A 14,986-nucleotide genomic window follows, 5' to 3' on the forward strand; every position below is an offset into this window, starting at 1 on the left:
GCGTCAACGCACACAGCCATGGAGCAGAGGGAGCAGAGCGCACTCACCCCCGGGATGGAAGCTGCCATCACAATAAGTCCGCGCTCCTCCAGCCTCGGGGTTTTTATAGGGGGTGCTGGCTCTCCGTAGAGAGGGACAAAGCGGAGTGGGCGAGGCGCCCCCTCCGCGCGCGTAATGTACTCCGCGCCGCCTTTGAAGAGCCGCCTCGCCCCGCGCGCAGCCAATGGCGCCGCTCTCCCCGCGGGGCCGCGATGGGGAGCGCGGCACCGCGCATCGCCACGGGGGTGACCACGGGGGTGGCCACGGGGGGACCCATGGGGGGCTCCACGGGGGGCCCCAACTCCACCGGCATCAGCGGCGGAGGCAGCAGCAGCAAGCGGCGGCGGCGTGAGTCCAAGCGCGATCATCCAACCAATTGATCGCACGTTTTGCCCGTGGATCCGATATGCAAACGGTGTGTTGTTTTGCCGATGGATGGAGCGAGCCGAGCGCGTGGTTTTGTGATGGACGCTACGGTGCCACGCACCAGGTGAAGAGGTGAGGGCTACCCGCTCTGAACGCCGCCCCCCCGGACCCCGGATCGAACTCATACGAATCCTCATTTTCAGCTCCACTTCACCCACATCGGCCCCTCCGCCACTCCACTCCACAAGCCCGCGCGTTAACTCGAGCTTCTGCTCATCCGAGCTGGGCACTCCGCCCCCTGCAGCCGCTCGTTGAGTCTTACCTGGCGCGCTCACCTCGTCCTCACCTGCTCACCTGCTCACCTGCGCGGGGCTGCTTTCCCGCAACAGGGGCGCGAAGCGAACTCGGGAAACTCGCGATACGTTGCAAAGGTGAGTGGTTGTACGGGGGCGTGTAGTAGTGATGGAGTGATTGGGTAATCGTGCGGAGGAGGCTCGTGAAGGACGCTGCTACTGGGCAGTTGGAGGCAGTCGCCCTCCAGCAACAACGGAGGGCAGAGGAGCGACGCTCACAACAACGAGCGGAGCGCCGGGCGGTTAAAATACCATGGCATCTGCTGGGTTTGTCCCGTGACCTCTCGTCAGCGAGCTTTCGACACTTCACGTGGCTTCAAAAGTGCACCTGGCCTGGCACAGGAGCCGTGGTGACGTTACCGTCACTTCGTGACTAATGGCGGCTGTATTTGTGCGTGTGCTTCCGTACAAGTTCGTAACACGCTTACCGTGTGTGTAAGGAAGCCATGTGTAGGTATAGGTGTGTCTGTATGGCGGGCGTGTGTCGCACGGTGACCGGGGGGTCGAGGCGACCAGCTCATCCCGTGTTTTGCCGCAAGGCGCACTCAGACAGGGGTGGGTGGCAGCGGGGTTCCGTGGTTCCTGTTCTGCGCTTGCTGCGTGTACTCTTACATCATACGTGCGTGCCACTCTCGCTCTGTCACGTGCTGGTTTGGCGATGTTCACCCACGATGTTTAGTTTCGTGTGGCCATAGCGCTCGGTGCAACAACAACAAAAACAAGAGTTGAGCGTCTCCACCCACCCCCCCTCCGCCGACTCCCCCATGGAGGTGGCTCCCCTCTCCATCCCCCTTCCCTCCCCTTCCATTCAACTCCCTCCTCCTCCCTCCTCGTTGATTCTCCTCCCTTCTCCTCCCTCCATCCCGCCCGCTCCCTCCCACTCGCCCGCCCCGGCAATGAATCGCGGGGCGGGCGATTCCCGTGCCAGAGCTGCCCTCTCGCCTCTCGTTAATTTCATTTAAATGTTAAACACGGGACCCTTCGGAGCACGCCCTCTCCACGCGCTTTTACTGCCTTGTTTAGTTCCCCGCTCCTCCCCGGGCGTCTGATGGACTTCATAACCATACAGACTCCCCTGACACCACAGCAGCAGCAGCAGCAGCACGTGCACGGGAACTGCTGGCAACTTAAAAAAAGAAAGTTGCGCATTGCTACTGACACGGGTTGATGCCGGTGGCGTGATGTCCGTGTTGATGTGACCGCCGTTGGTTGGTGTCGGTGATGGGTAACGGTGGTGATGGGATTTGGTGATGGATCTCGATGGTAATGGCAACAGTGATGATTGGTGTCGGTGATGATGGGATTTTGTGATGATGGGTGTCCGTGATTATGTGATTCTGTGATGATGAATGTCCGTGATGATGGGATTTTGTGATGATGGTATCCGTGATGATGGGATTTTGTGAAGATGGGTGTCCGTGATTATGTGATTCTGTGATGATGAATGTCGGTGATGATGGGATTTTGTGAAGATGGTATCCGTGATGATGGGATTTTGTGAAGATGGGTGTCCGTGATTATGTGATTCTGTGATGATGAATGTCGGTGATGATGGGATTTTGTGAAGATGGTATCCGTGATGATGGGATTTTGTGAAGATGGGTGTCCGTGATTATGTGATTCTGTGATGATGAATATCCGTGATGATGGGATTTTGTGAAGATGTGTATCAGGCAGTAAATGTGTGGCGCTCCTCACTATTCACCAGGGCCATTCTCTCCGTTTTTACGAACGTTCCGCCTCCAAACAGCAAAAGCGCTTTACCGATTCAAGCATCGCGTCCCTCTGTGGCGGTTGACGTCTGACGCCGATTGCATCATCCTCGCCCCCCGCCCCTCAACCCTGGTGATTGTCGTTGCGTCATATCGATCATCATCATCATCATCGATCATCAACCACAACCATCGTCATCGACCGACGCGGTGATTTTGAGATCCCGGCAGTAGCCGTCACCTCCATCCGCTTTCAGAGTCGCGGCATTCACGGAGAGCCACGCGATTGAGCCGCGTGACAGGAAATCAAGATTTTAGGAGCAGGAGGAGGAATACGAAGGAAAAGCCCCGTGCCCGCGTCTTGCACCGCCATTTACACAGCAAATCGCCAAGTCCCGGCTGTTTCGCTCGTAAAGCTTCTGACACCTCTGTTCAAACCCACACTCAACACGGTATTACTATTATTATTGTTATCATCGTCCGCACCTGTGTGTGTGTGTGTCTCCATTCGCATCTCTACAGCGGCGTAGAGAGATGCACGGTTGGCTACGCACGGTGCGAAAGAAGTTCAACATACATGCAGTGTTGTCACAACTCCCGTTGTGGCCTCGCGCCGTCTCGACACACGTGGTAACCCCCCCCCCCCCCGAGCGCATCTGCACGCTTATTTAACGCACCTCAGAAGCTGGTGCTGTGAGTATCGCGTGTAGTGCGCGTGTGTGTGTGTGTGTTTGCTCGGCAGTAAATGTGTATTTATTTACAAAGCGGCTGAATGCGACCGCGTGGCAAGCCGCTCTACATATACGAGAGCGTGGTCATCTAGACTCGAGAGAGTTTGAAGAAGTTGTTGTTGTTGTTGTTCCAGTCACAAAATATACTTTCGACATGTTTAAATATCGGAGTTCGTATGTATCAAAATCAAGTCGACATCTGAATGTGTTATTACAGGGTTTTGTGCAAACCACCGTGTAGTTACTGGGTTGAGACCACCAACTCGCTACACTTGAGAACGCGGTTAAAAATCACAGGCGACTGAGTCCCCGGGTGTGAACCCAGAAACTCGGCAACTGGCGAGGTGAGCCACACCACCACACCAGCCTCGCATTCAACAAGTGAGGTACATTGACGACAAGGCGGAATCTCAAATTTCCACATCATAATAATAATAATAATGCCACAATGTCCTTGCCGTGACGGAAGCGTAACCAGGAGGTAAATAGTCGGGACCCCCCCCCCCCCTTCTGGGATTGTGCTGCTGTCAATCATCCCAGAATCTCACCCAGATCCGGAAGAGCGCCGCTGGCTGGCGTACAAAGTTGAACAAAGCGGACGTCCAAAATAAACACACCCCCCCCCTCCATTCGAGACCCAAACATCGCGTTGCAGGACATTGCCATTGCTCGAAGACGCTGGTGTGATCGTCAACCGCATCGTAACACCAACATGCCGATGCGCCAAGCCTCCTTCATACGTGGAAAATTAATGACAAGCTACAGTAGTGCGACTGTGGCCATGCAATCCAAACTATGGGATCGTAAAGTCAACTCATTGTAGTCAGGGCTGGCTTCGATGGAGGAGGGGGAATAGCAACACTCCAAGAACTCTCTCCCGAAGCACACCTCGATAATGGCTTGGAGATGTTAACTCCCTCGCCTGGTATGCAGATGGCCGTAGGTTCGATCCCAACCCTGACGCCTGATGAATATTAGGAGTTTTCATGTCACTATCCCCGTGGTCGCGTGGATTTTTCTATGGGACCTCCGGTTTTTCCCTCGAAATTTAAAATCCATCTGGCTGCTCTACTTCATACGTGGAAAATTAATGACAAGCTACAGTAGTGCGACTGTGGCCATGCAATCCAAACTATGGGATCGTAAAGTCAACTCATTGTAGTCAGGGCTGGCTTCGATGGAGGAGGGGGAATAGCAACACTCCAAGAACTCTCTCCCGAAGCACACCTCGATAATGGCTTGGAGATGTTAACTCCCTCGCCTGGTATGCAGATGGCCGTAGGTTCGATCCCAACCCTGACGCCTGATGAATATTAGGAGTTTTCATGTCACTATCCCCGTGGTCGCGTGGATTTTTCTATGGGACCTCCGGTTTTTCCCTCGAAATTTAAAATCCATCTGGCTGCTCTACATCTCTACATGATAAGCCACTTCGTTGAGCTATCATTTGTGGCCAGGTCGCTTCTGAAAAAGAGCTATACAGCTCAGTGGGCCTTACTTGGCAACTAAAGATATACTCTTTGTTTTTTTCGGTAAAGTCACGTAGGTAAAACAAAATCAAATTGTTTACATTATTTGATTTGATTTGTTTTTACCTACGTGACTTTACCGAAAAAAACAAAGAGTATGAATCATTGGAGTCACGAAAGCTTCAAATCTAGAACAACAAATATTTCTACTTTATATATTACCTGCCACCTGTCACTTAATTGTAGGAGCTGCCCTTCTTTAACTCGTCCATAGCCTCGGGGAAGGCGAGGTTCGCGCACTTTGAACTCGGAGACCTGAATTCGATCACGGCTCACACCAGCAACGAGTGACAGCTTCCTTGGCCCTCTTCGCAAATGCGCTCTCACTGACCAGCGTGGTGAGGTATGGTCAAACAACCGACATGACGGAGGGGGAGGACCTTCATCCAGCAGCGGATTGACAAGGGTTTGCAATTATCCTTTGAGACAATACGTCTGCTTTTGTATGAAAAAAATAAGAATATGTTTGACCCTTTCCGGCAATAAAACAGCAGGTGTTAAGATGTTCAAACACCAAATAGGAACCTTTTGCAAGGAATCAAGTTCGCGTTAACCACACGTACTCGTGGTGAAGATGCAAAAACAAAGATGCTCTGATAATGTATGGCATTGTCTTTGAAACTGATGCGGAGAAGGTAGGCTGGCAGATCGGCGGTGCGCGCGTCCGAGTCCGTGGGTCCTGCGTTGTCGCTCACGCGCTCGCAAGGATAGCATCAGTAACGTACAGAACTTGGTGATGCTGCTTTGGCAGTGGTGCACAAGGACAATTAACAACAACAACAACAACTCAACAATGACCCACCCCATCCTCATTGCTGCGAGAGAATGACCACCGTCCGAAGCGTCGACGATTCATATATTTCTGGAGTGATCATCTCAGGTTGCTTTCTGTTGTTTTTTTTTGTTTCTGGAAAAAGAGTCACTGCCCCACACTTTAGCTCACCGCGTTTTGTTTTGGTTATACGACGGTGGTAATGACGACGGTGGGAGGTGATTTTGATCATTAACTCACGCAGCTTCTATTTAGATATATACGTGGGCGTGCGTGTGTGTGTGTGTGTTGGCGTATGTGTGTTTGTAGGAGGGGAAGCGGTGGTGTAGCGGTTAGCGCCACGCTGCGCTACCAGCCTGGTCGACCCGAGTTCGATTCCCGCTCACGGCCAACATCAGTGACGATGATCTCAACCGGTCCTGGGCTTCCCCTAGGTCGACTCGGCCTCAAATGAGTACCTGGTGCGGCGCGTAAAAACATCGCCACTAGGGAGACAAAGGCGACTGGGCGTGGTGCTGGCAACCCACCCCCTTGTGTGACGTTCTGGCATTCATAGGTGCTCACTCACAGCACTTTCCCCAACAGTCTGTTAAGGCTATACGGATCTTTGTATTTTGTTATGGAGGGATCTTTGCCCCAATGTTATGGAGAGATCTTTGTCTTCGTGTACGTACACGTGTATGTGCGTACGTATTCCGAACAGCACTTAACAACTACTACGAAACTATTGTTTTATTTTACCAGGGTACGGCCCACTGAACTATATCGTGACCTGGCTGCATAGTGGGTCTAAATGTGGAGGGGAAACCCGGAGGACCCGGATAAAAAATCCACGCGACCACGAGAAAAGAGAACATGCAAACTCCAAATATACAGCAGGCGACAGGGCCGGGATCGAACCCACGGGCTCCTGTATACCAGGCGAGGTAGTTAACATCTCGCCACCGTGGCACCCCTTGCCACCAAGAGTCTGTGAACAGCTCTACAAGAGTGACATTTAATTGTCTACTTGCACGTGTCTCGATTGGCAGCTGTGACCTCGTCGATGACCCAACTAACACTCGCTTGGTGATTCGATCAGCCCGCGTGTGACTCTTGCTTTAAAACGTCGATATACGCGCACGTGTTCCCGTGACTTTGTCAGGCGACGGGGAGCGCGAGAAGAGTGGGGGGGGGTGTCCTGGCGGGGGAGGGGCTGAGACCCCCCCCCAGCTCCGCCTCCCCTTCACCCCCCCCTCCCAACCCAGGCTACCCCTGGGCTCTGATCTCACGGAGTTGATCAAAGGCGGCGGGGAACTCCGCAGATCCGGAGTCCATTCACAGCGCGGCGCTCTGAGATCCTGGCGAGGGCTGCTTATCTCCCCGGGCCCGGCTAATCCCTAAATTGCCTCCCCCCATTCACTTTAACGAGCAGCCAGCGTGCGGCCAAAGACAATGAAGGTCGTGCAAACCGCGTGCGCCCGAGCCAACCGCCTCCAAGTAAAGTTCCTTTCCTCCGCGGAGCGCGTTTCGCAACCACACAAACACGTGCGGGCCCAGGTAAAGTTCATCTCCGCGTGGTTCTATGGGTGCGTGTGTGTGGTGGTGATGGTGGTGGTGGGGGGTAGTGGTTAGCGCATTGCGCTACGAACCCGGCGGCCCCGAGTTCGATTCCCGCTCGCGGCCAACGCCAGTGACGATTATCTGAACCGGTCCCTGGGCCTCTCCCTGGGTCGACTCAGCCTCAAATGAGGTCCCGGTGTGTAAGACGTCGCCACTGGCCGACCACGCACTCGTGCGCCGTGGCGGTCTGAATATGTGCTCGCCAACAGCCTGTGTGGACTATGGGGCGGGGCGGGGAGGGAATTCTTGCGTGTGAAGTGATAGAGCGTTAACCGAGGCGCAAACCTCGTACCCGTGAAACTCGGTGGCTTGAGTCAAAATAAAGGAAGCCGTAGGATTTTCCGTCCGCCGAGAGGAAAGTTAATTGCGTGTCAATCTAAGTAGCCTTAAGCGATTTGGAGCGGTTGAAAGTGTTTCTGCTGGGGGCGGGGGGGGGGGGGAATTCTAACATCGACTTTTAATCTGAATGCTCTCACCATCACCACACAGCACAGGAGGCCTGCTTCCACCACAGCAACCCTGCCCCCCCCCCACACCTCCGATTAGCACGGTTGGCTAAGTACGGTACGAAAGAAGTTCAACATAGATACACACACTAAAATACCACGCCAAACAGCACTCTCGACTCTAGCGCTAACCCTACCACGCGTCGAACTGCAGCGCACACCGCAGTGAACTTACTACCACCCTACCACACCCCCCACGACACCACCGCACCACAATAAACGAGGGCTGAACGATGTGGGGGACATATCTAATTGCGATTTTTTTTCTGACAGATATTGCGATTGGGATTTGATTTGCGATTACATTTTTTTAAGTCAAGCTTCAGTTCAATATTCACTGTGTAATATATTTTAAACATGTGATGGAGCATTACCACATGATACCATCAAAATATGAACTGCTCTGTATATTCTAATGCAAGGATGAGAACGTAAAATATTTGAATTGCTTCCAACATGTATTTATTAAAATGTTTATATTGAAACGAACAATCAAACATATAACAATTGTTAATTTAAATAAAGTTATAATAATTTTTTTTTAAAAATCACAATAAGAAAGTAATAGGGCTTTTCAAATCGCAAAAAATCGCAGCCTTTGCGATTTGCTAATCGCAATGTTTCAAATTGCGATTTCGATTTGAAATCGATTAATCGTTCAGCCCTACACTAAACGCACTCTTCACCACGGCTCTTAAGCTTCGATTTAAAGCTTTCGTGACTGCAGGGATTCATCTTCTTGGTTCTTTCGGTAAAGTCACGTAGAAGGGAAGTAATAAAATAATAAAAATAAAACATAATAATAAAATAATTCTCACGACGTTTCGGCCACAACGTAAGCAGCAGTCCTCAGGCGACGAATTAATGCAGTTCTTAATCTACCACACCACACACCGCTCTCCAAACCGGGGCTATGCCCACTAACCAAACGTGCAGCACAGCACCACAGAAGACTGGCTCCCCACCACAACGGGCCGCCCTGACATGTATGTACAATGCCACGGCCTTACCCCAGATCCTGCACGGACTGTAACTCAGGCAGTGGCTGTCACTGTGGCCACCGCGGTGGCTAGGAGATGTTAACTGCCTCGCCTGGTATACAGGAGGTCGATGGTTCCATCCCGACCCTGACGCCTGCTGTATATTTGGAGTTTGCATGGTCTCTCTCTCTCTCCGTGGTTGCGTGGATTTTTCTCCGGGTCCTCCGGGTTTTTCCTCCACATTTATAATAAACGTGCGTTTAGAGTATTTGGCTGCTATACATTTCCACGTGATAAGCCACTTCGTTGAGCTATCATTTGGAGCCAGGTCGCGTCTGAAAAAGCTAGAAAGCTCAGTAGGCCTTACCCGGTAAAACAAAGATAGATAGACAGATAGCTTAACACGTAAGCTTTCGCGACCAATATCAGCCATAATAGAGGTTATTTTTGGGTTAAATTGCGTAAATATGAAGACAAACTATATTATGGACGACAGATAGCTGTTAGTGTCACACTGTCAGGTGGTTTATTTGCTGTTGTTTGTTTACGTGGAGGTGTTCTCGTTGTTGTTGTTGATGTTTGTGGGGCGTGTTCTTTGACCGCCCGTTTCGCGTAAAGTTGGCGCGAGAGACCGCGCAAGTATTTATCTTCAGAGGTGGCCATTGCGAGCCCATGTGGGTGCAATAGGGTGCCGTGGAGTTGTAGCGGTGGAGTGAAGTTGGGTGCAACTGGGTGGAGTTGTGTGGAGCTGGTTAAAGTTGTAATGGAGTTGGGTGGAGTTGCGGTGGAGCAGGGTGGAGTTGGGGTGGAGTTAGGGTGGATCTGGGATGAAGTTGGGTGGAACTGGTGGGAATTGGGTGGAGCTGGGGTGGATTTGGGGTGGAGTTGGGGTGGATCTGGGATGAAGGTAGGTGGAACTGGGTGGAATTAGGGTGGAGTTGGGTGGAGCAGTGTGGATTTGCGGTGGAGCATGGTGGAGCTGGGGTGGAGTTGGGTAGAGTCGGGTGGAGCAGTGTGGAGTTACGGTGAAGCTGGGTGGAGTTGGGATGTAGTTGAGGTTGAGTTGGGTGGAGCAGTGTGGAGTTGCGGTGGAGCAGGGTGGAGCAGGGTGGAGTTGGGGTGGAGCTGCAGGCGGGCTCCAACCCCGTGCCGCGCTCCCCTGTGGAAGATCCTCGCCTCTCGATCCGGAAGTACCAGTCAGTGTTACCGGCTACACCTGGGCACACGCGGCCCTGGACACTGCATAGGTGATGCACGCGACAAATATTAGTTTTTTTGTTGTTCTCCAAATGTTAGATGTTGTTTCTGTTTCATTTACACATTTCATAATTGTCTTTCCGCTGCGCAAATCGTATTGAAAGCCGAGGTCGAAAAGGGCTCTCACCTGGATGAAATAAAGATGCTCATTAAATGAGCTCTCGCTCACCTGCTCACGTGAACACGTGGCTCACGACCAACGCAACTTGTAGAACACCAGCTGCTTAGACCGCTAAGCACGGGGGCACGGTGGCACTGTGTGTCACCTCGTCACGCGTTACCCGCTCACCACGCTACCTCGTCGCGCGTGACATCGATGCAACTCGTCGCGACCCGGCGCGAAGAGCAGTTGCGGGCGGCATTAGCATGCAGTGGGCGCGAGTACAAATCACGCACACGCACGCGCGCGCGCGCATTTGAATTTCTAATTTAATAAACTAGGAGGCTTTTAATCATCGCGTTTTTATTTGTTTGTTATTAACGGACCAATTGACCCGGTTGTTAACCGTTCTGATCATTACGGCGCGGGAAAGTTAATTAAAGCGAGCGAGCGAGGCGGCTCCTCCCCGCTATGAGCGATTGCTTCCGCACATCTCCAACTCCTCATTTCGATTTCTCTCCGCTGATTGCCGATATTTAATTTATGTTCGCGCCTACATCTCCTACATCTCTTACAACCACTCGCACATCTCATGCATCATCATAGGGGGGAGGGGTGGGGCGGGCAGGGGGGAGGGGTGCAGCGTGGGGGTTGGGGGGTGGCGTGCACGCGCGCGCCCGCGGTAGACGGGTGTGTCATCACGTAGGTGCGTTGCGCGTGTACGTGTGAGGTCTGCGCGCGTGTGCGATAGGAGTTTGTGTTTAGCTTGTTGTCCTTCCCCCCCCCACGCCTGCGATTAGCACTGTTGGCTACGCACGGTGCGAAAGAATTTCAACGCACGTACATGCGCGCAAGGTCCTCCCCCTCTGAGTGGAGCGGCGCCTGCTCCCCTCTCCGATCCTTGGGGCCCGCGTGCAGTTGCACCGCCTGCACACTCGCTAGCCACGCCGCCGCCTGGAGGCCGTGCGCCCATCTCCAGGGGTCGTCTCCAGCTTCGCGCTCTGCGTCTCAGTGCAGAGCGTGGCCCCCTATCGAATACGGGTCTCCATGGAGCCCCGTCCCATGGAGACTCGCGTTGGACGGCTACGTACGGCGCGAAAGAAGTTCAACTCACATACATACGTACCCAGAATAAACGGTTCCAAGCAGCAGCTATTAAAACAATTTTAAACGTCTTCTTTTAGTTTACCAGCTAAGGCCCACCGAGCTGTATAGCTGTTTTTCAGAAGCAACCTGTGCCGCAAATGGTCGCTCAACGAATTGATTTATGGCGTGAACATTTATAGCAGCCAAATACTCTAAACGCACGTTGATTCTAAATGCGACCACAGGGGAGAACATGCAAACTCCAAATATACAGCAGGCGACAGGGTCGGGATCGAAGCCACGACCTCTTGTATAACAGGCGAGGTAGTTAACATCTCGCCACCGCTGCGTCTGCCATGGTGGGTGGCAAGGATTTTCGATGGGGCTCGCGTTTAACCCCCTAACCCCTACTCGGCCCCACCGCTCTGGGTGAAGAGGGACCGCCCAGCACATTAATGAGCGATGCCAAATAATTATTGAATGGCTCTCGCCGCGTGGACCCTGTTTTCTTTCCGGCAGCCCCTGTCCATGGCGTCGATGTTTGCCGTGTCCCCGTGTCCCCGTGTGTGTGCGCGCGCGGCGCAGGTGAGCGTGGGATGAGATAATTGCAAGGCAACAATTAGGTGACTGTTAAACAGAAATTAGTTTGTTTAATGCGCTGTTAACAATCTGAACCGATTTGGTTGCAACAGAATGCGTTCTGAATGGGGCCGTGGCGAGCTTTTCTTTTTTTAGCATTGCCCTCTTGAGAGGGGAGCTCTCCCGTGGTGTTGGGGTCAATCGTGTTGGACACTTCTTCCCCTTGGGAGGTAATTGTCTTTTTTTAGGCGTCGTTTGGTGACATTGTATTTTATACACGTAGGAATTCGTGTTGCAACGTCGTGCTTTGTGATTTCTTAAACCACGAACCAAAATCCTACAACGGGGCATGGGACAAACTGTGGCCCAGTGTACAAATAGGGGATTTCCCCTTTTTTCTGGCAACAAAACTGACACCTTTTGCAAGGAATCATGCTTACATTAACCACAATACTTGCAGTCAAAGGCAAACAAAAACACAATACTCTGATAATTTATGCATTGTCTTTTGGCATCATCTGGTCGAACACCATATGAGACTAGGCTCTAAAGAAAGCTGTCTCTGGTGTGGACCAATCAGTTTCAAAGACAATGCATAAATTATCAGAGTATTGTGTTTTTGTTTGCATTTGACTGCAAGTATTGTGGTCAATGTAAGCATGATTCCTTGCAAAAGGTGTCAGTTTTGTTGCCAGAAAAAAGGGGAAAAACCCTATTAGTATATTTTGGTACTGGCAAAGGAGGTCCCATGATGTGGCCCAGTGGTTTCGCAAACTTGACGACGATAAATCCATCGAGCCGAGTTTGATTCCCGACCACAGCAAGCATCGGTACCCGTGTGATTTCTGCACCGGTCCTGGTCGCCGCCCGGTCACCAATCCACATTCACCGTTGTGGTAAAGTATAGACAAACAACCTCCATCACTAACATAGCCTGGGGAGGCCTTTGTCAATTTATGGAGTAACAACGGGCTGGAAAGGAATACTAGATTTGAAGGTTTCGTGACTGCAAGGATTCATACTCTTAGTTCTTTCGGTAAAGTCACGTAGATAAAAAAATGAAATTAAAATAAAAAAAATCACGACGTTTCGGAGGCAACACAAGCTTCCGTCTTCAGGTGAAACTGTCACAGTAAAAAATCTTTATTTTTTATTAATTTTAATTTCATTTTTTACCTACGTGACTTTACCGAAAGAACTAAGAGTATGGAAAGGAATACATATTGTTTTGCTAAAGGCCACATTGTTACGAAGAAGCCCTGTTATTGTGTTAAGATTTAATGTCACGGTATTTAAAATCCCGTTTGAAATATCGTAGAAAATAGTAACTAAAATAACCGTGCCTTGCTGTGAATACGAGCTTTATCGCTCATCGAATTCCTCCAGTCGAAATGGATATTCTGATAAAGATGAGGTTTTCACACTGAGGGCCATGTTCTGCTTTGGCATCATCGTCACGCCACTTAAGCGGGACCCGGCGTCATCGCTGCGTTCTGGGGCAGATGGGGTTCACGCTTCAGAAGCAAGCACCTCCTCCGACCCTGTGAGCCTCCTCTACACGGTGACGGGAAGCATTAGCAGGGCCACAGAGGTGGGGCAGTCTACCCTGGGCCTCAGGTCTAATGAAATGCCAAGGGGCCTCACAAGGGGGCCTCATCTGGCATTTTGGACCCAGGCCTCTAAAAAATTAACCCGTAAAAGTTTTTCACTGTAAATCCTTTATATGCGTGTTCAATGGGCCACAACCCAGCCCACTTTGGTCTTTGAAACGGGCGGCTAGAGTCCTCTCGTCCTCTGGCTTGAGATGGCTGCCACCTATGGGTCAGATGACTGCCTGCCACCATTAAGCAATTGGTAATTAAATATATATTTTTTTAACCTAAAAGTGTAAAATTTTGGAAAAGAAATTGTCACGCACAACGAGTCTGTGTGCAAAATGTCAGTTCGATTGGATCACGGGAAGTGGGTTAAAAAACGACTGAAAGATTTGCACGGTCGTAAGCGCGCAAGCAAGCAAGCAAGTGAACTTAATATAAAGGATTTAAAAAAGGTTTCAGCAGCACTGAGCATGATACATCAATTGATGTGAGCTTACATTAAGGCGAATTAATGGTGACAGGAGCACGACGTGACAACCCTTACTAATTGGCTGTGTCGGGTGGTGGCGTGTTTTAACGACATATTCATATATTTACGCGATCTAATCTATTATGGATGATATTGGTCGCGAAAGCCTACGTGTTCAAAGGAGCAGGATAACCTGAGTTCAGCCTTATACCCGGGGAAATTTGGTTCTTCTCTTTGGAGACACCATTCAGATGCTGTCCTACAAGCCCTGTGCTGCATTGTGCCATATTGTGGCTTAATTTGCGCTCAATTTCAGCTGAGTTTGTCCGGGTGAATGAAACGTAAACAATGTATGCACCCAGAAAATATCCAGGATACGAGGAAATATGAAAAGTACGATGATCACATGACGCGTACGCTGAGCCCCCTCAAGTAGTTGTCTACATGATCAGGTACTCTGACGTGTATGTTATATGTATGTTATTAGCATGTATGTTGAACTTATTTCGCACCGTACGTAGCCAACCGTGCTAATTGGGAGTCCAGAGGAAGGATAACAAACTAAACACAAAAAGCAGTTCGACAGGAATAAGTTTTCAATCGAGATTTAAAGTGCATATCTCTCACCGTGGCTTCCTAATATCGGAAGGAAGAGCGTTCCAGACGGCCGCCTAAGGACATGTCACTACGGTGTCACTTGCATTTTCCTTATAGACTCCTGTCTCTACACCGATGAACATGCATACGTGCACAGCTACTCCAGTCGAGAAGTGACCTAGAAAATATCCCACGAGAAACTTGAAGCCCTGGGCCTAATTAACCAAATCCAATCAGGCAGATTCACCCCGAAGCAAACGGCGCCTTGAGAGCCGTCTTTATGCAGCTATGTCGCGCTGTTCTGTGTAAATATTGAATACTAATGGAAGAGCGAGGGGGGGGGGCTATATTGTTTAAATACCAAGAATAAATGGCACACAGCTACCCGAGCTTCAGGATCACAGTAGTTTATTAACAGTCGAATTGCCGCACAAAGAGCGTATTCGTCTCGTGTCGAATCGCTCCTTGCTGCGCGCCCCACCACACGGACCTCTTAGTGCTCTAGGCTAATAATTATGACACCATGTGGTAGACTACAGTCCTGCTGTCATTAGCGATGTCACGCTTAATGATCACGCGCATGATTGCCGGTCCCGCGCCGCCGCTAGTTTTTGTGCACAAGCGGCGCGGGTGGCGCACGGACAGCACCTCCGCGGACTCGCAGAGACGCAGCCGACTGGAGACAAGACAAAGATTCCCCACGTTGCTTC

Source organism: Lampetra planeri, chromosome 2 (genome assembly GCF_965212315.1).
Source record: "Lampetra planeri chromosome 2, kcLamPlan1.2.h2, whole genome shotgun sequence".
Classification (NCBI taxonomy): Eukaryota; Metazoa; Chordata; class Hyperoartia; order Petromyzontiformes; family Petromyzontidae; genus Lampetra; species Lampetra planeri.